The 19112-nt window shown below is 45.6% G+C and overlaps 1 protein-coding gene across 3 annotated transcripts in view; it reads right to left on the bottom strand.

Moving 5' to 3' along the window:
• The window catches only part of AGPAT3 (1-acylglycerol-3-phosphate O-acyltransferase 3), a 100315-nt gene extending 84679 nt beyond the window's left edge, over window positions 1–15636 (bottom strand). For 2 of the 3 annotated variants that reach the window (XM_064152625.1, XM_064152627.1), the window contains exon 1: window positions 15547–15635. The gene's annotated coding sequence lies outside the window, so the exon portion shown is untranslated. Of the gene's footprint in view, window positions 1–15546 lie in introns of all 3 variants that reach the window. The other variant, XM_064152626.1, reaches the window with a different exon arrangement.
• Between the last annotated feature and the right edge of the window lie 3476 nt (window positions 15637–19112).

Raw genomic sequence — 19112 nt, 5'->3', positions numbered from 1 at the left:
CAACTAAAAAGGCTACAGTCAAGAACTGGCCAATCAAACCAGCGCTCTTAGCAAGCTTACACAGCTCCCTCCACATGCAGAAACACTTCCATGACAAGAACTGCAAAGCTGTCTGTACTAAGTTAACATTTGAATAACTCTCAAGATAGGATCTCTACATAAATTAGGACTGCATCCAAACCTGAAGCAGGAAACTAGGACTCCTGAGTAAAAGAGATACTGCCACCCTAAAAAATGGGCAGCATTTCTGAAACACCTGCAAGAGCCCTCCAGAGAGCAGTTTGAGCCTCTCACCCTCTGACAAAGCAGTAGAAAACACTTCAGCAGGCTACAAGGGTGGAAGCAGCAGAAACAACCCCGAGAGTTCACAGGAGAGAAAATAAAGAAATTGACAAACAACAAATGCAAGATGTGAAATAGGGATCCCAGGAAGCACTGAGTGAGGCCAGGAGAGATGTGCGGTAGGAAGTTGGAGCAAGGCATTCAACAGAAAGACCCAGAAAGTAACAAGTTGAACAGATGAACCTGCACAGCCCTCTGAGCCTAAACCCCTACATCATCCTCTAATTCATCCCAGACCCTTTCCAAAAAGCTTGCAGGCTTAGTTCATGGAAGCATCAAGCAAAATATGGACCTGTTACATTCAGGTCTGCTGGCTACCTACGTGATGGACTCAGGGAGATGAACCACAGCTCCTACTCAAGACAGATCAGCTTAGGTGAACACAAATTCAAGAAAACCCAGAAACAGTTAAAGGCTCTTTCCACTCCATTCTCCTCCTCTTTCCCCTTCCCACATATAATATAAAAGGAAATTGGTTAGAGGTACAATATCTAATGCCACTGGAAATATAAAAATGAAATGCACTAAGATTAGGCATTGCTGGTACAGTTACTCTGGGAAAAGAAACAAAAAAACTCTGATAAAACCCACAATAAGCAGGAAGAAACAAGGAAGAGGTGGTGAAGAACAAATAATTGCACCAAGAAACCAAGATAAACTGGACATGCACAAATTCACCTGTCTGACAAGATCTGCCCTCTTCTAGAGATCTGCAAACTAAGTCTCAAGCAAAAAAAATACAATGGGGAAAAATTCCACCTCCATAAAAAAAAAATTAACCAAGTTCTGTGTGTTTGGAACTGGTAGAACCTGTTAAACACAGCTGCTGTCAGATACCTCTGCAGAGACAACCTGTATCAGAGCAGCGTTTTTCATTTGTGTAGTAATTACAGGTTTAGAAGCACACAGCTAATGAGGAGTCACTGCTGAGCCAGAGCAAACATGTATTGTGAAGTGCAGGTACTGGCTTTCTGCCTTTTCTACACTTCTCCAGATCACACCGGATTTGTGAACTCTAAACAATGTGTTCTCTGCAAAAGATGGAGTCTCCTAAGATACAGGGTCCATTTATCAAACAGTATCAGCCAAAACTTTTCCAACATACAGAACCCATATTTAACTTTGTTCTGGAATTAGGGCAGGAACACAGCAGGGCTTCCTCCTCGTAAGAGCATATGGCGTTTTAAAACGCAGTGGATTACAAATTCCCCCAACAGCTACTGAGTCATTTGACAGAGGCTCAATTTATCTCGGTTCTGTCTCTCCTAGCTAAGCACACGCTCCATAGTCAGGGACAGGAAGACTGAAGTTCCTCGTGGTCAGAAGAGAGCAAGTCGTGTCTCATTTATATTAAAGATATACGCAGTTCTGATGAGTTTTTCGGATCCAGCCAGTGACAGCTCAGCACTGCCGAGGTTAGGCAGCGGCAACTGCTGAGGAGAGAGCTTGCAGTACAAGGAGTTCCCTGTGTAGTGCATCCTAGATCGCCTGTGTTTTACCGACATGTGAAGACCATATGTCCTGCCAAACAATTTTAGGCACACCCCGCACAAAAGAAAGCATTCAGGAAGCTGGATGGCATTTCTCTTCCATTCATACGGAGTGACAGACCATCACAGTCCATACGTTTGCTGGTACTTCAGCTTTAACACTCACTAGTGAAGCGTTCTCCAGTACAGAGAGGCAGGAACTTGACTCAGATCTTAATTCATTGCTTATCGTTCTGCAAAACGACTTCAGCACCCACCAGCTTCATGCAATGGCTGTAACACCAAAAAGGCAGGGAGTACTCTGCTGTGGAGAGAACCAGTGATTTCATTTAAATTCTGCAGGCACATACCAGCTGCTTCTGAATGAGGTTTACCAGCCTTTCAGCTTTTGTTTAGTGTCCTCAGTGCATTGCTGCTAGTTACTGCTCCTGGACAGAGCAACTCTAAGGTACTTTGGCTGGCCATCAGGAATTAAGTCTGTGCCACAGAAATTCATTGGGAGCCAAAAGGCTGGAAAAATAGCTCCCAAAAGGGAATGGGCACCACGGTCCTTGCATTAGCTGGGTTCAGGCTCCATTTCCGAGGCTGGTATTTAAGACCAGCCTCTTCAAGGCTGCTCCACCTTCTGCATGGAACACAAGACTGAGTGCGTTAAACCCGCTTAAAGAGGAAGACACAAAGTAACCACTAATTAAAAGGACTCCTTGCCATAAAAGCAAATATACCAATATCCTTCCTGGGGTCATTCAATCTAACACACATTGATCGGCACTGTACCGCGCTGGAATTCTAAGCACATGAGGCTCCTAGAGCAGAGCCAGCTTGGAGCGTGAGTCTCTACCAAAATAAGACTGCAGTCTGTGCAGCTGAAGGGGATTCCAAGAGGTCACCTAACCCAGCTGTTCCCAATCCTTGACAGTTAACCTTCCCTATCATCTTCAACTTCTCTTCTTCATGACCACTAATTTCTTGCCCTCTGCCATCTATTTTTTTTCCACAACAACATAAGGGACAAGCAGGCACAGCCAAAACTTACATTCTTTGGCTCCTCCCTGCCCCTTGCTCATATCTCATAAAGGCACACTTCCCACCGTGGATCCAATACTCCAGTCCTCAGTGCAGCAGCACCAAACTCCAACCCTTCCCACAGGCATTTGCCAGGATCTTTTCTTTTTGAGTTCTTGCCAGGAACACAGAATTCACAAGTCCCATTTGGCAAGAGAAAGCTTTTTCCAAAACCCTCCAGCCTCTCTTCTGCATCTTAAATCTATCACTTCTTGTCCTCTCTACAACGGGCACAGAGAGTAGTTCCTTCTCCTCTCTCTCACAGCAGGCTTTCAGGTGCTTCCTACATAGCCAAATCATCACTCTGTAAGCCCTCCTTTTAGTAATGCTTTCTAGATATCCCTGTGATTTTTTCTCTCAAAATTTTCTTACAGCTTTGTCTGCAGGAAAAAAAAAAAAGTTGTTTTTTAAAAGGTGATGCTTTCAGTTGCATGCCATAGTCCAGCTCATGCTGCAGAGGACTATCCTGCAGGAGTTTGCGTGCACCCCTATCTAGTGTGCTCACTTTTTTCTTTTGGGGTCAGAGAGAAGGGAAAGGTCTGGAGTTGGTTTGTTGGGGTTCCTTTTTGTTTGAATGGTTGGTTTTGTTTGGGTTTTGGGGGGGGATTGGGTTGGTTTTGATTTGTCAGGGTTATTTTGCAACCAGACTGATTCACATGACAGTTTGCAAACTGCTAAACAGAAGCACTACATGCTTGGTTGTTATCAAGACAGGCATTTGGTAGGAATACAGATAACCCTAGGGCTTTCTTCACCCTTAGATGTTTTGCTAGTCTAGCAGTGTTAATGAATAGCCTTAAAGAAGAGACTTCAGCCTAAGCACAGAGTCACAATGAAAGCAGGCAATGAGATCACCAAAACTTGAGGCTGTTGTGGTTCATCTTTCTCAAAGAGAAGGATTAAGAGTACCAACAAACAGACTAAATTACAATCCCACTAGAGAACATGCTGCTAACTGACTTTTCACTGTTGGTATTCCTACTGCGCCGGGCAGGAGTAAGGAGCCAATTAGGTAGGAGGTAAGACGCCAGTTTTATCTGCCCTGTGACAAAACGTTCCCACCCAGGAGCACTCTGCTATTCCACTGCTCCCCTTGCTGGATCAGGCAGAAACCTACACACACAAGAATACGGCTCCATTCCCTCCTTAGAGACCCAGGTCTCTGGAAAGCTACTGCCTAACAACAAGAAAAGGACAAGACTGCCAGAGGAGTGTGGGGAAGTCAGAAAATAAATAAAAAGGAAAGCTCAGAGTTGGATTTCTAGGTCACTCTGTAAAACCAAAGCATCTGTGTAACACTGCAAGCTTCACATTTAGCAATGAATCCATGAGGTTCAGAATGGGGGCTTGAAAATGCCACAGTATGCTTCAGACTGCTTTTACAGCTTCTTGGCCTGAAACCATCACCTTAAAAGCCAGCAATTTTTCACCAAGCCCACCCATCCCACGTGCCTCCTTGTCACAGACCAGCGATACAGTACACATTTCTCTCAAAACAAATTAAATCCACTTTTTCTTGACGCAGGAAGGTCAAATGGATGAGAGCACCACTTTTTAAAAGGCTACTAAAAAACAATTATGCAAAACTTAAAGACAGACAGTAAAATGCCCAATTTCAACTTACTGAAACATTCAATTTTTTTAAAAAGCCATCTAGGCAAAGTTTTATTCAAATAAATCAACTAAGGAAATGCTTCTTAAAGCAATCCCAAAGCCCATATTCTTTTTGGATGTTTCTTCACCAGAAAATAAGTCTTTGCTCTACCACTATAAACACAATCATGTCCTCGATGGATGTGCACTCCTTTACAGTAGCAGCAGCAGTGGGTGTGAAGAGCAACCAGTGTTAATTTCAAATGCAACAACACTATGTCTGGTAAAGTTTCTGCCTGTTTCCCTCATAAAAACACATCCTCTGCCTTTCTCAGGCCCAGCAAGCCAAGTTATCCATAGACAATCATGCCAAGTTAGCCGTAGATAACCCTTCCTGGTAGTTCACAGCTTTCTTTCAGCATCACCTGTAGATGTGGGCCCAGGTGAACTTCACAAAGTTCAACAAGAGTAAGTGCAGAGTTCTGCACATTAGCAAGAAGAATCCTTGTTGTCAATACAGACTGGGGGATGAGGAGATAGAAAGCAGCCATGTGGAAAAGGACTCAGGGATGCTTGCTGATGGACAAGAAGTTGGGTAAGAGCTGACAGTGTGTGCTTGCAGCCCAGAAGACAAATCACATCCTGGGCTTCATCCAAAGATGCATTGCCAGCAGACCCAGAGAGGTAATTCTGCCACTTTGCTCTGATGAGACCTAACCTAGAGTACTAAATCCATGTCTGCAGCCCTCAATATAGGAGGGACATGGATCTGATGAAGCGAGTCCAGAGGAGGGCCATGAAAATGATCAGGGGGCTGGAGCACCACTGCTACCAGGACAGGCTGATGAGATAGTATGAAATTATTTTAATAAATATTAATATGGTTATTAATAACTATGACGATTGTTTATTAATATTGAATCTCACCAGAAAAGTTATTTATAAGGTTCAAACACACAGTTGTGGGTATTTACACAGGGAACAGGCAATTTAAACAGTTAAGCAAAACTAGCAAAGCACAAACACTGATTTGAGCTTTTGGAAAGATTCCTGCAGTGCAATATTCTGCTTTCCCTCTAGGAGGACTCAAGAGGAGCCTTTCTGCTAAGCCAGAAGGCACAATTAGTCACAGAACCAAAGCAAAAGCTTTAAATTACAAAGAGGCATCTCCAGATTTCTGAGGCTACGCTATAGTTCCAGTACCCAAACATTTGGAGGGGTGCTGTTGGTGGTATGATACCCATTGGAGGCTTTTGGAGTTTCCCCAAAGTGCTGGAGCTGGCATGGTCTCTGACTTGGTCTTAGACCCCTCTTGGGTGGACAGTGTCCTTTCCAGGGCTCTGGACTTGGCACAGAGATCTGCAGGTGTGCAGACAAAGACAGCTTTCACAGTAACCTGCCCTCTCTCACCGCATAGGCTGCAGTGAGGTCTCTCTAAGTAGGCTCTCCAGCTAGGAGCAGCTTATCGCTTTCAGTTCACAGTAGGCTGGCTGTGGGTTTCAAGCAGCTTCTGGCAACAACTCTTGCCTATGGTGTGAAGGCACTTAATGCCTCTCCCTGGTAAACTGAGGCATGGCAAAGTTTCCAGATAAACAAACCTGAAGCATCAAAGCTTGCTGTTACACAGCAAAGCTAGTCTGAAGCAGAATGAAGCATGGCAACAGCATGACAAAGCAGAGCAAGGCAAATGAGCTGAGGCTGAGCATGTCCTTTAGGACTTCTGAACATATTTTATCGACTGCCTGAGTCTGACAGCTCCATTTGGCCACAGAGATTCACCAATCAGAATGGCACTTTGCCAAAACCAACCATATTAGGTGAAGCAAGGGGCTTGCTTTACCTGTATTTGGGAGAAGACAGGCCAAGTGCATGTACCTGATTTACCACAGCAGCAGAACAAGCCTGGGCAAGCCTTGGGTCCTCAGACTCGGTGGCTCCAAGTTTCTTGTTCTTCTCCCATGCTGTTCCCAGAGGGAGCTCCAAAGGGAAGGGGGGAGCAGGAGATCATGCCTTGACAAACCAGGACACATATTAGGCCTGTTTTGGCCTTCCACAACACAGGCTGAGGGAGCTGGGGTTGCTCAGCCTGGAGAAGGGAAGGCTCCAAGGACACCTAATAGCAGCCTTCCTGTACCTGTAGAGGGTCTGCAAGAAGGCTGGAGAGAGACTGTTGACAAAGGCCTGCAGTGATAGAATCACAGAATCAACCAGGGTAGAAGACACCTCCAAGATCATCCAGGCCAATCTATCACCCAGCCCTATCCAGTCATCTAGACCATGGCACTAAATGCCTCATTCAGTCTTTTCTTGAACACCTCCAGGGACGGTGACTCCACCACAGGAGTAGGGGCAATGGTTTCAAACCAGAGAAGAGCAGATTAAATTGGATATTAGGAACAAATTCTTTACTATGAAGGTAGTGGGACACTGGAACAGGTTGCCCAGAGACAGGAGGCCCTTTCCCTGGAGCTATTCAAGGTGAAGTTCAACAGGGCTCTAGGCAGCCTGACCTAGTTGAAGATGCCCCTGCTGACCGTGGAAGAGGTGCGACTAGATGACCTTTAGAGGTTCCCTCCAACCTAGACCATTCTATGAGTCTATGAATTGGTAAAGGACATAAAGTCCTGCCTTTCCACCAGCAATGCCTTTAAAGAAAGCCAAAGGTTCAACCTACAAACCAGACATATCATAGGATTACTTTACAGATGGCTGAAATGCTGCATTTGGAGAAAATTCTAAAGGTTTAGGGCATTCAAAACTTGGCAGGAAAGAAACAGCTAAGGCAAGAGTAAAAAGAAATGGATTACACCACTTTCATTTGCTGTAGAGGAAGTTGCAGGCTTGTTACCTAAATGAGGTAAGGCTCTTAGTGGGTTGACTACAGCAGGTCCTGTTCTTTCAGTGATGATGAATGCTGTCTGGTGTTTACTGTGAGATATAACCAAGACAATGCTGTGATTGCCAGTTCATCAAGTAAAAGGTAAAACAAAGAAATTTGATTTTTTTTTCCAGTAAAGCTAGTGAGACCTTTGAATTCTGGAAAACCACAAAGCCTGCTTCCCAAGCCACTACCTAAAATTCCCCTTCGTATCACCGCTACTTCAGTCGGCCTTCTTTCTCCAGCATGATATTGCTACTGAAGAGTGAGTATACAACTCAGAAGAGTACTGGAGTATACTATAAAAAACCTGTGGTACACACACCAAAATTAAACTTCTCAGCCACTAAAGCAAATTTCCTCATTGATAAGTTGCTAGTAAAAGTTTATAAATTTAGGGGGGAAAAAAGAGAATCAAAATTGAAGCACCATCACGAGTGCACAGCTGCATGCAGAAGAATTCACTAGCAGTATACACCTAAGAGCACAAGCATGCATACAGGTTTAACAGATGTCTTCTTCCTAAGACTATATGCTCAAAAAGTCTTCCCCAGGAAGCAAGTTATGGTCCTCAATTCACAGCCATGGCTACAGCAGCAACAAGCAAGCTGAAGCAATATAATTTTTAACCAAAGTTTCCACTTGAAATGCAAGGCTGAATGCCTTTTCTAGGGCTTAGCAGGACACAGGCAGTAAACAAGCACGTCTGTAACAGGTCAGAGCCAAGGTCCATTCCATGTCACAACATGTCACCAGCAGCTGTCAGTAAAAGTCATTCAGTGAAGAGCAAAGGACCACAGCAAGCATATTGAGACCTTGCTGCTGCCTCACTTCCCAGCGCCTTGTGATCTGCAGCCAAGGCACTTCTCAAGGTGGAAGTAGTGCCACTGCCTTTGGAGTTCAGCTTAAGACACACTGCTGTAACCTTGTTAGAAAATGAATGCAAACTCCATCCTTTCAGAGGGAGCAAAGGGAGGAGGCTCTTTGAGTGTTTTCTGGAGAGTATTTGAGCTTGAAAAAATTCCAGCAGCATTTGGCAGCAGTAAGTCTCGCACCATCACAGAAAACTGTTGGGGAAAAATGCAGTTGGAGAATTAAGCTAGCCAGTTCAGCTTCCACCAGCAAATCCAATTCGAGATGACAAAAAGCAAACCGAGTTACTCAAAGTGCATCCTATTTCAGACTAAGCCACCTCGACTCTTAAGAGACACTGTGTAAACATCCTACTTGCAGTGCTACAACAAGTACATTTACAAGTTTCGGAAGAGTTAGTCATGAGGAGAGACTGCTCAAAGGCAGGGCACTGTCCCACTGTCATGGGCTGGACAGGAAAGCAAAACACCTCTAAAGATAAAATACCAAAAGACAAAATACCACGAGCCAACTCAATTCCATGACCTCAGTGATAAGGATATTTCGTGGAACTGGATAGGGGAGGTGAGGGTCGAATTCCAACTGCTCCTTACAATTTTAGCCACAGGTACATCACATGCAAAGTGAATTTAATTTAAACAAACAAAACTCCTAGAAATAGAGCCTCATGCTCACTAGGAAGAGAGGAGCTCCAATCTTGTGAGTAACCCCCAGGAAGCTCTCTGAGGGATCATCCTCTGCCATGACCACCAGAAGGAAAAACTATATTGCTCAGCAGGCCCAGATTGTCTGGGTTACAGCATCTTCTCTGACCTCAAAAAATGTTTGGTTTTTTTTCTTTTCCCTTGGTTTCAGCCCTCTCATGAGTCAAATTTAAAGAGGTTAGCTACATGGTTAACAACCCAAAGGCCACAGACATCAGATGGATGCAAGTTCAGCTCAGACATGCTGGTAGGGAGTCCAAGACTGCAGGAAAGCATCTGGAGCAAGGAAGCCCGTGGAAAAGTACAAACTGAGTGGCATAGCATTGAATTAATCAATCACAACTGCAACTGGGAGATGAATACTTACATTAGGCATTAAAGATGCATGCATCAACCATATAGCTGAGCAGCTCTGCTCAGTCAAGAGGAGAAACAACATTCACATTGAAACCTCATGGAAAACTAACAGTCAGGCTAATGGGTTTTAAAAATCTACCTTTACCCAAAGTCTACCTTATTAAAAGCTGTGCTAGTCAATGATGCATCAGTCATTATCAAAATTTGGGTCCATAAAGCAGTCAAACCTGTGTTTTTACCAGGAACCTGAAAGCTGACCCAGCAGGAAAAGACTGAAAAGTGTTAAAATTAAATCATGCAAATTATGAGGAAAGACAGGCTGGCAGTTTTGAACCAGAGCATAAAGCACACATTTCCACCACCATGCTCCTCTGAAAAGCCCAAATCTGCATTTGAAGTACCAACAACTTTGAATCTCCAGGGAAAAAAGCCTTCTTTGTACAGAGTCAAGCTTAGGCAAATCTTGCAACAGTAATTACAGACGCTGCCTCCCCAAGCCATCTGCTGTGGCATTTATAACTCCTGGAAGGGCAGCAGGCTGAGCTGGTGGAGAAGAGCCACACATATCTCAGCAACCAGAGCCAGGCTGCACAGAAAAGCTGTGACACTAGTCTCATCTGAAGGCAACTCGAGCCCTGGTTATCCAGGCTTCAGCTTGGAGATACCACCAGTATTCATACAGAGATAAAACAGTAGGGTCCACAGCCCTTTTGGATGGAAGGAGTTAGGAGTCCAGCCTTAAGACCAAGGCAAGCCCAGCCTGGCAAGAGCTCAGCAGACAGAGTTCAACCAGGACCTCAACCCACGAATGAGCAAAATTAATGCTCTGAAGTCAGTCTGAGCAACCAAACTTTCACACATGGGCAAACTTTACAGAGACCAGCACAACCAACAGTTCTGCACATCTCTCCTCCAAGATCTGATGCCAGTAACATGGGAAGAATAATTTAGAAAACCATACATTTAACCTTTATAAGGACATACAGGCCCCAGCCTTACATGCTGACAATCAGTACATCTGCAAAATGGTTTAATTAGCACAGCTACAGCTAGAAGCAGTAGCAGAAAGAAACACTCACCCACCCCTTGCTCACACAACCACAAATTTCAGTAGCAGGCAGTTTGAAAATCTCACTTTTTCAGTGCAGCTGGAGACAATGCTAAATAATTGTTTCTCCATCCATAAAAAACTACTACAATACTCACTTCATAGGGTTGTCACAAGGATTATTTAACACCTCTGAAGAGCACTGAAGAAGAAATAGTGGCTATTGTTCTCAGCACCATAGAATTTGTAAAGACCTCACATGAATTTTGCACAACTGTGCATGTGTGACAGTTGCAGAACCACCAGATTATTTTCCTCCACAAAAAAAAAAGCCTCATAGAAACTCATTTTCTGTGGGCAATACTTCAATCCGAAATGTGTTTTCCTCATTAATATATCCTAAACAGATATCAACTTTGACTATTTAATTAATAGATCCAGGTGCTGTTTCCAGTCTCTTAATTAAGGGAAACATTGCGGTTTTGACAAAGAACTCAGTTTAGGTTGTCAAGGCTCCCAACAAGCACACTATAATTACCTAAGTAATGCTAACGCACAAGTACCACAACAGGAAGAAAACAAAACAAAACCAAACCAAACCGGCTACTAAAAAATTTCAGTGGAGTCTCATTCCTTGAGGGCAAAAGTCTGTCCGCATGGAGAAGAGCTGTTATGCACCCAAGGAGGCCAACGCCATACTGCTTATTCCTGACCACTAAAGAGCTCTTAACACCGATGCAGAAACATTGTGAAGGTTTTTAAATAGGGATTGCTTTCAACGCATTTGCAAACAAACAGGTGTTGGATGCTAAGTGCTCTGCCATATACTTGGACCCACCTCTTCTGCAAGGAAAATGCCTACCATTTCACTCTGCATGTACAAAGGAATCTATAAGCCTTTTCATCCTCAAAAAATAGGGAACACCATACGTCCTTCAAAAATGCAATTTTCTTTTTTCTGAGCAGTCTCAAACAACTGTGATAATCACGAATGGGCAACATTGTCCCTCAGGGTGAACCCCCATCTGTCCCAGAGAACTACAATTTCCACTACCGAAAGCTCCAGGGGATCTTTAAACTCTTTGGGACACAGAACACATCCCTTGTTTGGAAAGCAAACACCACATTATTGATACTAAAGCAAGACAAACAACGGTATTAGGACCAGTCAGTACACCAGTGTTCAGTCCCCATCCAAGATGCAACAGAAAGTTTCTTCTCTTCATTCTAACTCTCTACCAAGGAACTGGCACCTACTGGTGCACCAGAAAACGCAGCACTGCAGTAGCAAGCCTCACAGACCCTAGATCCCAAGCTCCCTGATTCTCAGGGGAAGTGGCTGCCCAAAACTCTGTGCCTGCTCTCCCTACAAGTACACGAGGGAAGTCGCATGCCTGAGAATAGCAGAGGAGAGGAAGAAAAACGAAACACAAAACAAAAACAAAGTCCAAGCGGAAAAAAAACCCAAAACAACAAAATACTGACAACGTGAGCTGTCAGCTGGGTTAGCAATAGCCAGCAATGAGTACCACCAGTCCCCTTTTCCCCAGAAAAACACGTTCCTGGGCTCTTTGGTTCCTTTTTACAACACCCAATACTCATTTGGACAAAGACAAGAATGCAAGTCTCCTGCTTCCTAAGATGAATGTCCCGTTTACAAAACCACAGTTATGCTGTCTATTCCATGCAAGACAGCTACAGATGAAGACACAGCAGAACGAGGTGCTATTGTGACGGACTAGATCCAAAGGTAGCAATCCTAGACCGGTCTTTACATTTTGCTATGACTTCTGTGTAACAGCTGTCAGTGTCCAGCTTTTCATCACTGTCATGTCTTGCAGAGTCCTAAATATCACCAGACTCAGAGGCACTGTAAAGAAACTTTACAGGTAAATCATAAGAATCCACTGATCTTAGGAGCATCAAAAAAATATGTAAGCAAGGGTTTGTTTCCTTTTTAACCCCTTGAAATTTGGACTCCTGCAACTAATAAAGCTAAACAGGAAACACATTATTCGTTTGAGGCATCAGCGAATTAAACACTTTCTAGATTATCCTGCCTTTACCTACAGATGCCTGTGTCCTAGTGATAATCAGTCCCCAACCTCAGTGCCAACTCACTCCATGAATCCTGACATGATCAGATCAAAACATTTAAGAGCATCATCAAGCATGCAGCAGAAGCCTTGGAATTAGAGTTTCTTTTATCCATTTTAAGTTGATTGATAGGTAACCAAGACATTCAGATAACACCTTCCAATGCCTCTCTATTCTCTTCCTTTTAGTTTTACTTAAAATGATGGTATCGATTACTTATCAAGAGCTACCCACAAGCAAAAGATCTCCGTGAAATAGCAGAGAAAGACTCCTTATTAATAGAGGCTGAGCACCAGAATGTAGTGGAGCATTGTGAGATATAATGAAATTCTAGGTTCCCTTAGCTTTTTGTTATTTCTTTTGTTCTTTATCTTGTAGTACTCAAGGTACCAATTCCCCAGTCACCTTTCTTTGTTCAAGCACTGACTACAAACAGACTAATATGCATGCACCAACACTCAGCATTAACATATTTAAAAACTACTGAAAGAACAGAATATATTTGGCCCTTACAGGTGATAATTAACATTTCTTTGTCACTATCTTGGTCATTCCCATCAAGAATTATGTTCTCATAAACCCATCAAGAATTATGTTCTCATAAACCAAAGGAGAAGCACAACTGAATGCAACCTTTCTTGCAATGTTTTGTATTTGCCTAAAGCACAGAAGCAGCCCATCACAATTTATGGCTATCATAAACTTAGTATGGGTGAGCTTGTTACAGTTAACAGCAATATTTTACCCACACCAGTTCCCCACAAAAGGTAGCCTCGAACCCAATTATTCCATAATAGTTTAGTAAGCAAACAAAACACCATTTAGGATTTGAAAACAATGCATCTTTCTCCATTGAGGCAAAGGGGGAAAAAAAAAACGACCCCAAAGCCAGCACGGGACTATGCAACAGTTTCATTTTATAAGAAGATTATGGCAGGGCAGAAACCTCTGGCTCTGCCTAAGAACATACACATTGTGCTAGTAGAATTCCTTGTAATTTTAAACGGAATTTTGTCCGGTTTGCTAATGCACCTCTTCAGAGTATTAAAAGAAATCAGGCGGGGAAGAGGAAGCAGCATTCTTATTTCTGTTTTGACATTACCTCAACTAAAGTGCAATCTGATTTCAGCTCTTGTCAGATACAACTCACGCACCCTCGACAGAGCTATCTGCAATGTACAATTTAACTGCAGTGCGAAGTTTTGATAAATGATCCTGCCAACTTACTCATGTTCAGCAGGGACAGTCTAGTCAGGTGGTTTTCCTGTGCTTGTTGAATTTAAACTGTATTTGGAGACCCAACTGTTCTTTACCCTGCTTTCTCCAACTAGGTGTATATACAAAATTGGAGAGGTGAAGGTGGGAATTAAGAGAGAAAAAGATAGTAAGAGTTTCTTTAGAGTGCATAGACTGTCCTCAAAAACAGGCTGGGAAAAGGTACCAAATGTAATGCACATCATTTCAACAAGAAAGGTTCAGCAACAATAGATATGAGTGGAAAGAAGACCGGCACACAGGAAAGGAACCAAAAGTTACTGCTCCTGTGAAAGATGCAGGAAGAACCCTAAGACTTATGTTTAAAATCCAAGGGCTAGAACCCTTTGTGGCATGAAGAGCTCTGTAACAGCACAATGCTCACCACAGCAAAGCAAGTTGACTGCAGGCTACAACAACTCACTTAACCTCATCATCTCTTATACAGCTGCAGCCTGCAAGAAAATTAATGGAAACTGTCGAAGGTTTACTGGTTTTAGACTCGAACTGGGTGTGGGTGTGTGTGTAAATAAAAACAAGCAGATCTGTCTGTGATCATTCTGAAGTTTACTCAAACGACCTGCAGTTTCAGCAAAGGGCCTTAAGTGAAGAGCATCACCACAGAGGAAACACTGCCATGACAAGTGGAGAGCTTGCAACCTTACTCTCAAATACGCTTGTAGGGACAGCAATTCACAAACGGCAATCACAGCCTTGGACTCTAGCCTATGTCCCTTAGGGCAGCGGAGGGGGAAAGACCATGAAGTGCATACTGGATTCGAAATTAACGAGTTTGGTAACATATTAAAGCTACTAAAATTATTAGTACCTTGAAAAGAGAGCAGCAAGATTACTGCAAACCCTAGCACTTTCCTTTCACATTCCACACCTGCTCTCTGCCTGATCCAGAAAGGGAGAAGAAGGTTCAAAGAAGAAAAAAATACAGGAGGGGAAGAATATACAAGTGGGGCATGAAATAGGTAACGCTCACTTTCAACAAAAAAGTTCCCTTACAACACAGTGTATTAAAAGCTGTAAGCTGTGTTTATCGATTTAGATGCTACACATCAGGTTACTAGCTTATTAAATTCATCAGCATCATCTGAACAGAATCCAAGCACAACAGCATCCTATTTGGTTGCCACTCTCAGATCAGTAGGGTTTGCTCTTCTCCATTTTGCACTCGCAAACCCGGTACAGCCCGGCCCGTTGGAAACCGGCTTTCCTTCTTTTTCGGTTTTTTGCTTTAGATCGCTCTCCTACTTTTCGCCCATGCTTCCTCGCAGTCTCCCCTCACGCTCGGCGGAGATCGCTGCTGCCAGCCTTCCAGCAGTAAGCTGCCAGCCTGCGCCTCCTTCACTCTGCAGCCCCCAGGAGGATGTCCACCTCACCTGGGAGGGGAGGAGGCACTTCAGCAGCGGCCCGACCGTGCCGGCGGGACCATTGTGCTGTTCCCCGTACCGTCACCATCCCCCGCCGCTGGCCCCCGAGTACCCATGAGCCGCCGGGCCCGGCTCGGCCCGGCCGCCCCCCTCCTCCTCTAGCCAGCCGGCGCACAAAGGACTGCGCCTGCCGGCGGCACCGACACAGCGGCCGCCAGACCGAGCCGGGCCCGGAGCGGCTCCTCCTGTCGCCGCCGCAGCGAGGGGCGGCGCGCCGGGGCCTTCTGAGAGGGGCGCCCGGCAGAGCCGCCGCCCGCACCGGCAGCGTGCGGAGCACCAAGGCGGAGGGCGCTGCCCTGGCTGCAGAGGGGCCAGCACGGCACGGCACAGCGTAGACTGGGTCCGCCGCCCGGTTTCTCCCTGCACCACGACACCCGCGCCTAGCTGGCGGAGCAGCACCAACCTGCAGTCCACCGCCGCCGCCTCCTCGGGAAGAGCTGGAGCTGCCTCTGCCCGCCTCAGCCTCCAGTCCCGGGGCGGGCGGCCTTGCCCGCCTCCGCCTGCTGCAGTCCGCGGTGCCCCCCCGGAGGCGGCAGCGGGCTGGCTCGGCGCCGCTGCCCTCGGGAGGCGGGGAAGGGGCGAGCGGGGCGGGCGGCGGCGGCGGCTGCGGGAGCCTCGCTCATTGAGTGCGGCAACCCCAGCTGTCGCCGCCGCTGCTCCCCGCAGCCGCTACTTCCTGTGCAGCGATGGTTCAGTTCCTCCCGGGCCGCTGGGGGCAGGAGAGCCGGGCGGCGGGGGGCGGAGGAGGAGTAAAGGGGGGAAGGTCGGGTCAGCTAGCGGGGGCGGCGGCAGGAGCCGCCGCCGCCGCTGCTGCAGCAGCTCCTCCCGCTCTCCTCGGCCCCGCCCCCGCCCCGGACAGAGCGGCGGGCACACCGGCGACCGCTGTCGCTGTACTGCCGCACAGAGGGGCGGGGGTCTTTACCGCGGACCCGCTTCTCCGGAGAGCGCAAGCGGCAGGCGAAGAAGAGATGGGAGCTGCTGTGCTTTGCCGGCGGGTGTGGGGCCAGTGCCTGGCCCGGGGAAGAGTGCAGCTCCCCGGCGTCCGAACAGTTCGGACGGGGCCGAAACGCCGCTCACCGCCGGTGAAAGCCTGCTGCCCCGCCTCAGAGAGCGGCGACGCCTGCCCCCGGCCCCTCCGTGATGAGTGAGGGTCGCGTCGCTCGGGCACGGCGCTCAGCGGAGCCATGGCTCACTTTTCCGCTGGCTGCCCTCACAGGGAACGCGGTCTGTGTCCTGCCTATCGGGCAGCGCGTCCCAGGACCGCTGCCGCAGAGAGGTGCAGGGACCTGCCCCGCCCGCGGGCCTGGCCCCGCCGGAGCCGGCCGAAGCTGGCAGCGGGCGGTGTCTGGGGAGTGAAGCCCCCCGCTACTTGGACATGGTCCAGGGATCTGTGTGAAAGAAACGCGAAGATAGCACCATAAGGAGTCACTAACTGAAATTGTCAGTAACGCAGGAAGCCTCTATGCAACGCTAACGCTAAATACATCTACAAACCCGAGTCCAAATGGATAGAGCAATGAAGCAGGGGCTCTCGGCTATAGGGGTGATGCTCCACATGTAGTAAATCGGATGTCCTGCCAGGGACTGAACTTGCTGGAAGCTTTTCATGAAAGGAGCAAGATCTCAGATGGGTGATTTGGTTTTAAGCAAATGCAACATATATGTAACACCACAGACTGACGCTATCTTGGTGTTCCAGCGTGTACCATAAAGAAACGGGTCAAGGCATACCGAAGGAATGTAAATTTAATCAATTTTTCAGAGTAAGTCCTGAATGCTAACTTTCTTGCTTGAAATTTTGCTCATTCCGAGGGTATATGACAGGGCTACATGAGAGCACTGTCGCAGCTACATGGCTAGAGAAATTCAGCTTGGTGAGGTTCTCCCGAGTGACAATGAGGGAGGTCTTCCTCTCCTTTTCTGTGTGCCACGTCAGGAACTGTCAAAGTTCAGAAATGATATATAATATTTCCAACATTGGAACAGCATTAGCTTTCAAACGACTTACTGATGCCATTAAGAAACTGGTTTACTTTTAAGGATGGTGAGTGCTTGTGATTCTCTCAATCGTTGTTTTTTTTCTCCAAGATTACATATGTTCATTGCCTCAGAAAGTCAGTTTTATGTGGCTCTAGAATAAGGATTTTGGGAAAACTAATGTTAAGGAGTAACATGAAAAGGCAGTAGTCATAGCACTCTCTGGATCATTACAGGAAAGCAAATACTACTCTCAGCAGTTGTGGGAGACCTGTTACAAGAAGTGGGTCTAAGAGTTACTTAGGTTCTAAATGTGGCCCTTTTTCAGCTGTGGTATGTGAGATTCAAAACATGGTAAGTCAACCTACTTTAGAAAAGTACACACAAGTAAAACCTAAATATTCATGGCCTAGGTTTACTCAAAATGCCATTAGATGCCTTAATTGCTGTGCTTATACTATCACTGCAGACCCCACTAGTGATTCCCAGTTGTATGTGAGTTCTAGTACATGGTAGAGAGGCTGCCCTTAGGTCAGATGTTTATACTCCTTTTTCTTCTCTCTGTCTCCTCCAGCACAGCCTCTTACTGGCAGTTATGATCAGCCTTACCTAATGCTGCTCAGCCCATGCCAGCTTAGCCAATCACAAAACCTTTGGCTGGTCTGCTGTGCTGGTGTGGCTTTATAGTGGGCTGCCAATTACAGCATCCTCTGTGGCTTCCTGGAGAACATCGCAGGTGATTTCCATCCCTTGCATACCTCAGAACTGACACAAGACAAAGGCAATTTAGCATTCCTCTAAGAGGAATTGAGCCTCCTGCTTGTCTTCATTTCCCACACTGACAGCACACAGGTCTTAACAGTTTGTTTTTCTGCAGCTTCTGTGTTTGCACAAGGGTGCACATAGAGCACAGCTTCCATTTCTGAATCTGTGTGAACTTCCAGTATAACTTGCAAGTCTCTTTCCACATAAGAAACAGCTCATTCAAGGAAATGATCTAATGCAAGTAGCTTATGACAGTTTGTTTGCCAAAATGGAGCATGACATAATTTCTTCAGTCAGAAGAATGTTCAGATTGTATCGCTGTCATGAAGACAATTAAGCTTGCCTGACCCGTTTCTGGTCTATCTGAATTTTAACTACAGCAGAGTATAAATTCCCTAATTTTTTATTTATATACTGGCAGTCCTGATTTGCAGTTTGCTTATAGTGTCCAGTGAGATTGCTGTGCATGTAACAATTAAAACATCAAAATCAAAACCTGAAAGGATGGTGCTTTTGTAGAGTTTTTAAACCTGAGATAGATAAAGAAGAGAAAGTGAATGAAAAGAAAATATGTTCAAATGCTGAGCATCAAAATAGTGAATACAGAAGCAATGTGCTTGGGGGAAAATTATTCCCAAAAGGTAGCACCTATAAAGTTTGCCCAGAAATTAATTTACACCTTCCTGCTCAGCTGTGTTCTTCTCTTTCTCAGCTGGTAAGAGAGCTCTGTGAAGTGCTGATCATTATCTCTGGGGTGAAACTGAGAGCGACTGTCCTGATATTTGTCCATTACCATCCCCAGGATTAAAATGAGCTCCTCCACAGGAACAACCTTTGCTATGTGCAAGAAGCACGATTTCAAATAAAGCAATACTAACCTTTCCTTCTGAGCAAAACCCAATTAACATATCAAAGTATCAGGGAAGTAGCAATTTCGAATGACCTCAGAAGGTCTGCAGGGTCTGCTGGAAAGAGAAGTTTCTTACATTGATCTTCACTAGTCCATTTTCTGGAAAAAGTGCATCGAATTAGGAGACAGTTTCCATCCACCTGAAGAGACTACCTTTGTTTTTGAAATGTAACTATTTTGTACTCACTGCATCTGTTAAAGCCTCCCCCTCCCAAAACCTCATACTGGTTTCTCAAAACATTAGAAATCACTGCAGGACATCTGCATGCTAGTTTTCAGTACTGAGCTGTGTGGAGTCTTGTTCTACACCTCGCTCC

The sequence above is a fragment of the Pogoniulus pusillus genome, chromosome 12 (assembly GCF_015220805.1).
Source record: "Pogoniulus pusillus isolate bPogPus1 chromosome 12, bPogPus1.pri, whole genome shotgun sequence".
Lineage (NCBI taxonomy): Eukaryota > Metazoa > Chordata > Aves > Piciformes > Lybiidae > Pogoniulus > Pogoniulus pusillus.
This window is presented reverse-complemented; position numbering and strand designations above follow the sequence as displayed.